Source organism: Lingula anatina, chromosome 4 (assembly GCF_051362555.1).
Source record: "Lingula anatina isolate TDL-2025a chromosome 4, LinAna3.0, whole genome shotgun sequence".
In the NCBI taxonomy this organism is placed as follows: domain Eukaryota; kingdom Metazoa; phylum Brachiopoda; class Lingulata; order Lingulida; family Lingulidae; genus Lingula; species Lingula anatina.
Genome location: NC_141770.1, coordinates 24,402,848 through 24,408,847, shown reverse-complemented (window position 1 = coordinate 24,408,847; position 6,000 = coordinate 24,402,848). Strand labels below are relative to the sequence as shown.

The window sequence follows — 6,000 nt, the reverse complement described above, 5'->3', positions numbered from 1 at the left end:
TGGGCGGGGCGTCAGAAGCTTGCTCCACCCCTGCCACGGGTTGGCCTGGTATTGCAGTACCTCCAGGATCGGCCCATTCCCTCCGGGGAGTCGCATAAAATTTAAGAAAATAACTCATCTCCTCAGTCTACTCACAAAGTCCTGTTAAACATAAAATTAACTTACAACTCTCCCTTCTTGATACGATCTAGGCATACTTTCACAGATATTTGCTTGGATACGACATGCACAATTTATGTTGCAGCGTGCAGCAAGCAAAAAATCCTCGAAAATGCCTCAACCTGTGGGATAAATTCAAACGCGACCAAATTGCACACAGACCGGAGTCGCTTAAACTAAGGCAAACCATCTCCGAAATCTTCTGCACCGTCCTATTGACAAACAGCGTCTCCAAGTTACGCACTGACATATCAGACTATTATGTCGAAACGACGTCGTGCATTATCTGTCTGTGACGCCATCCAAGTTTGCTCCAATAGGCTGTCAGAGAAGCACGAAATGCACGAAAGCCTGCTTTTCAGCAACGGAACGTTATCCGGCGGGTACAGACGGGCTTCGCCTCTCTTCAAACTTGAAATTGTGTTTGTTAACAATGCACTGCATCGGCTGTGATCCATACGATGGGTCGAAATGGGGCTTTTGCGAACGTCCCGTGCCACGCAGAAATCGGATAAATTGGGGATTTAAGAACTGAAGATGGTGACACGTCAGACTATTATGTCAAAACGAAGAGCTTGCTCCACCCCTGCCACGGGTTGGCCTGGTATTGCAGTACCTCCAGGATCGGCCCACTCCCACCGGGGAGTCGCATAAAATTTAAAAAATAACAACTCTCCTCAGTCTACTCACAAAGTCATGTTAAAAATAAATGCGATCTAGGCACACTCACACAGACTTTTCCTTGGATACGACAATGGGCAATGCATGTTGAAGCGTACAGCAAGCAAAAACTCCTCGAAAATGCCTCCACCTGTTGGATAAATTCAAACACGACCGAATAGCGGACAGACCGTAGTCGCTTAAACTAACGCAAACCATCTCCGAAATCTTCTGCACCGTCCTATTGACAAACAGCGTCTCCTAGTTACGCGGTGACCCATCAGACTATTATATCAAAACGACGTCGTGCATTGTCTGTCTGTGACGCCATCCAAGTTTGCTCCAATAGGCTGTCAGAGAAGCACGAATGCACGCAAGCCTGCTTTTCAGCAACGGAACGTTATTCGGCGGGTACGGACTGGCTTCACCTCTCTTCAAACTTGAAATTGTGTTTGTTAACAATGCAGTGCATCTGCTGTGATCCATACGATGGGTCGAAATGGGGCTTTTGCGAACGTCCCGTGCCACGCAGAAATCGGATAAATTGGGGATTTAAGAACTGAAGATGCAGTTCGTCACAACTTTCTTCGGGATCAAAATCATTGCCCTAAAGCGATATTGCAATGACGCAGTCGAATACTGCAGTTAACGAACCAGACGAACATACGAAGCTGGCGATGTTGACAACTAAACACGATATCCAAGTCATCAAGGCGGTTGAGATTTACAGGTCGACATCACTTCACTAGCCGTTAGTGGGCATCGCTTCTCGGCCTTTTGGCTAAGATCAAAGTGTAGTATCTGTTCTTATCAGCTTAATATCTGATACGTCTCCTACAGGGGACTTCGATATTAAACTGATTTTTGGAACTGGGCGGGGCGTCAGGAGCTTGCTCCACCCCTGCCACGGGTTGGCCTGGTATTGCAGTACCTCCAGGATCGGCCCACTCCCTCCGGGGAGTCGCATAAAATTTAAAAAATAACAACTCTCCTCAGTCTACTCACAAAGTCATGTTAAAAATAAAATAAACTAACAACTCTCCCTTCTTGATACGATCTAGGCATACTTTCACAGATATTTGCTTGGATACGACATGCGCAATTTATGTTGCAGCGTGCAGCAAGCAAAAAATCCTCGAAAATGCCTCAACCTGTGGGATAAATTCAAACGCGACCAAATTGCACACAGACCGGAGTCGCTTAAACTATGGCAAACCATCTCCGAAATCTTCTGCACCGTCCTATTGACAAACAGCGTCTCCAAGTTACGCAGTGACACATCAGACTATTATGTCGAAACGACGTCGTGCATTATCTGTCTGTGACGCCATCCAAGTTTGCTCCAATAGGCTGTCAGTAGGACACATACTGTCGATGCGGAGTGATATAACGTCGTTTTCTCGCGCCAGGACGTATAACGTCGGGCTCAAATTTTGTAAAAATTTTAACTTGGTCGAAGAATAGCTATATACTCTAAATAAATGCACACTTAGCAAGTCTAATACGATATTATGATTTTTGGGTATTTAGACTTCATATTCATGTACACTTCTATTAAAATTATGTAGTTTAGAGCGAGCTTGCGTTCGTCAAAGTCGCACTGAGCGGTAAAATTTGACCTTGGCAACATCGTAACTTTGGCCACTATTCCTCAACTAGAGAGTGTGCGGGAAATTCCGGATGAGAGATAACGTATCTTTTAATCAATGTTGTATGTAGAAAGAATTATTAAAATTCATCTTTGTAAACAAATGTTGCAGAATTTTTTGTACCAAAAATCGTGCAAGATCCAGGTTTTTGCGTCATCCATGACCCAAGACGGGCCCAACTCGTTTGTTTACATTTGCAGATGTACTTTATTTTGGCGATTATCACCGGTTATTTTGGATATTATTACAGTTTTCAATTAATAGTCAAACAATGCGTGTCAGTTTCATATCTAACTTGTAAATTTAATATTGTTGCACCTTCTTTTTCTATGCCCTACTACCGGTACATGTACTTTGCATATGTTTCAATGTTACATATGAAATTATGTTGGTAATTGAACATTGCTGAATCAAAAACTTAAGTTTAAAATAAAACAAAGTTGTTTTTCTTTATTTTTCTCAGACAAATTCGTTTCTTAAATGAATATTTTAAAGGATTAACAACTGTTTGTATGAGATTCACATTTAAGAATAAATAGTGTAAAGAACCCATAGGAATACAATATATTCCATTTTACCACCAAAATGGTAGTTTTCACAATTATTTTGGAAACTGTTCTTGCCATCCAATCACATTGTGGCTGTACTCTGTAATAATCTTTTGAAATATTAAAATTAATTAAAAAATTACAGTACAGACTAATTTTGAATGTCAAAACTGATTGGTAACTATTGGTAAGAAGGGGGAAATTGTCATTTACTCCAGGAGAATCCATTATGGGCTGATATGAAAAGTTACCTCTTTTATAGTCAATAAAAAACAGAGGGTAAAAAAACAACAGGATATAATTTTATTTTCAAAACAATGGTACAAGTATACATGCACAGGAAGTCCATATGCATGGGCGCTAGTAAGAATACACAAAGTATTTAGTTATACAAAGTGTGTAAAAATGTAAAAAATACATAAATAAAAACAAAAAATATTTCCAAAATTAATATAAAATTTTCACTTTCATTGCACTAGGTTGAACTTAATGACTTTCCTATTTTTTTTTTTTTTTTTTTTTTTTTTTTTTTTTTTTTTTTTTGCTTTAGAAATTTTCATACATGTTCCGTCTTCAAATGCATTATCTCAAAATACATTAGCTATCCTTTTAAGACTTAAAATAAGAGAATAATATGCTGATCACCAAGGACAATTTATGTCTTTATTCAAAACAGTTTCATATGCTTGTATTTGATATCTGATATAAAAATATGGGAATATGTAACTTGCTTCCTAAAAGGGCTCTACCTGTATTTGTGAACACCAGGCATTACAGAATATGTGGACTGTAAATATATTCAAAATACCTCTTTTACTATTCTGACATTTTTTTTTCTTTTTAAATTCTTGTTTGAATGTGAAAAGCAGTCTGGCTCCTGAGAGTCCAATTAGAAAAAAAATGTGTCCGTAATAACTGCCATCCAATTATCTTAAAGAAATACTACCGAAGTCATATTTCTTTTTAAAAATTCAATTTTTATGTTCCAAAAAATGTAAGTGCTGCCAAAGAATACTTTGATAACCAATTTTCACTGGGCTTGGTGACAGTTTTTTAATATGACTAATAGGAATGCATGATAATGATGCAGCATATCATCGTGATCACTTTTCAGGGCACTTCAAAGTCTGGCAGAGATTCTGTAATATCTGAAAAAACTGTTCTTCTTTTATCTGGAAAAGAAAATCAGAATAAATTCAGAATTTACAATATCCATGCAACTAAAAGTAAAAACAATCTGTTTACACCCATTTTCAATATATAGGTCCATTTAACATAAAAAAAAAAAAAATTGACTAACAATGAGTGAGGGACGGAAGATATGTCCAAGTGGTACTTAACTAACACAAGTCTAGGAACTCACATAATAAAATAATAATTACTGGCTTTATCTTTTTTCAGACAAGGGAAATGTTAAATCTTGCCAAATACTCCCCTGACCTATTGCTAATTATTACAAATAAAAGGCGATGTATTCATAATACAATCAATATATACAACTGTCAAGCACATTATCTATACTTCACATGACAGGTGCTCGCAATGCCACTGTACGTTATACAGCTACAGTACACGTACGTACTAAGGCACATGTCGTTATGTAATATTAGTATTCTAAATAACACTAGATCAAAAGTTAATCTTAAAACTGAACTGTAGTCGGAGTTAGATTACTCTGAATGAGCCTGCGTCGGTCACACGGTGCACATTTTAACAACAAATCTACAAGATACAATGTATAACAAATGTGTTTGATTATGTACAGTATGTAGTGGAGCGAAACTAGCACATTTCTCGTAATAAAAAGCATTTATATAAATTTTACAATTTAAATAATTTGCATACGTACCTGATAATGAGTCTCTGACATGCTATAAATATGTGGGTTCCATATTTCAGCAAGGATAAAAATTATAACTTGCCGCACAATTAACCTACTTCACCTGTCCCTGCCTCGTGGTAAATAGCGGGGTTTCGTTGGAAAGCACCTCTGTTCACCTCTCGTTTAGTGGGCGGGATTTCGGTAAATTTACTAAATTTGTATTAAGTTTTAGGTCTTTGATAAAAGGAATGTTTATTCTGTTTCTTAAATTTATATTTGACTTAATATGGGTCTATAAAGGTGCATTTTAGCACCCAAATCTGCGCGTCACATGATTTGTATCACATGACTTTTTTGAACTTCCACAGTTCAAGGTCAAAAAAATGCTGTCGTAGCAACTTATGGAACATCATTGCTTTGCGTGAAAATTGAGGTTAGTCACTAACTTTTTTGGATGAATAAACGTAATTTTAAGTTCGAGAAATGAATGAGATGTGCACTCTTATCGGAGGTACCTCAGGGGAGAAATTTTGCTCTGTTTTTTCACAACTTTTCTGATTTTCTGTCGAGACTTTTTAACCAGAGAGTGTGCGGGAAATTCCCTTCAAAATCGAAAACCTGGATATATATTCGACCATTTTATTAATTTAAAGCCAATTTCATATTTGGAAACAATTTCCTCGCAATATAGTCCCTCGCTATACAAAAGCATTTTCGGACACGTAAAATTTTCAGTTTTCTGGATTCGGAGAGAAATAGTTGTAACTCTGTACAGTGCATTGACAAAAGCTTACAGTTTTTCAATAGACGGATAACTCCTCGTTTAGTCTCTAAAATATGGAAAGTCAATTCACTGTAGTTTTTTCGCAAAGTTTAATTATTTCAGACGTACGCATTTTTCATCGCGCCGCTTTTTTGGCGCTATTTCGTGACGCGGATGTACCAAAAAATCCATGACGTTTCAAATCACCCCTAAATCCTGACAGTATGTGTCCTACTGAGGGTAATCCTTGAGTTTAAGCGCACAACGATTTTGCTAGCAATCATTCATTCCTAAGGCAAACCATCTCCGAAATCTTCTGCACCGTCCTATTGACAAACAGCGTCTCCAAGTTACGCACTGACATATCAGACTATTATGTCGAAACGACGTCGTGCATTA

The 6,000-nt window shown here is 37.8% G+C and overlaps 1 long non-coding RNA gene, 1 other non-coding gene and 1 pseudogene across 2 annotated transcripts; 2 read left to right on the top strand and 1 right to left on the bottom strand.

The window, feature by feature from the left end:
* Positions 1-82, top strand: part of LOC147762628 (U2 spliceosomal RNA) — a 139-nt pseudogene extending 57 nt beyond the window's left edge.
* Positions 83-1,580: 1,498 nt separating this feature from the next.
* Positions 1,581-1,772, top strand: LOC147762627 (U2 spliceosomal RNA). Its single transcript, XR_015334249.1, has one exon. It is a non-coding gene; the product is annotated as a U2 spliceosomal RNA (small nuclear RNA).
* Positions 1,773-3,296: 1,524 nt separating this feature from the next.
* Positions 3,297-4,975, bottom strand: LOC147762626 (uncharacterized). The gene is made up of 2 exons (XR_015333688.1): positions 4,866-4,975; positions 3,297-4,188 (listed from the first exon to the last, which is right to left on the bottom strand). It is a non-coding gene; the product is annotated as an uncharacterized LOC147762626 (long non-coding RNA).
* Between the last annotated feature and the right edge of the window lie 1,025 nt (positions 4,976-6,000).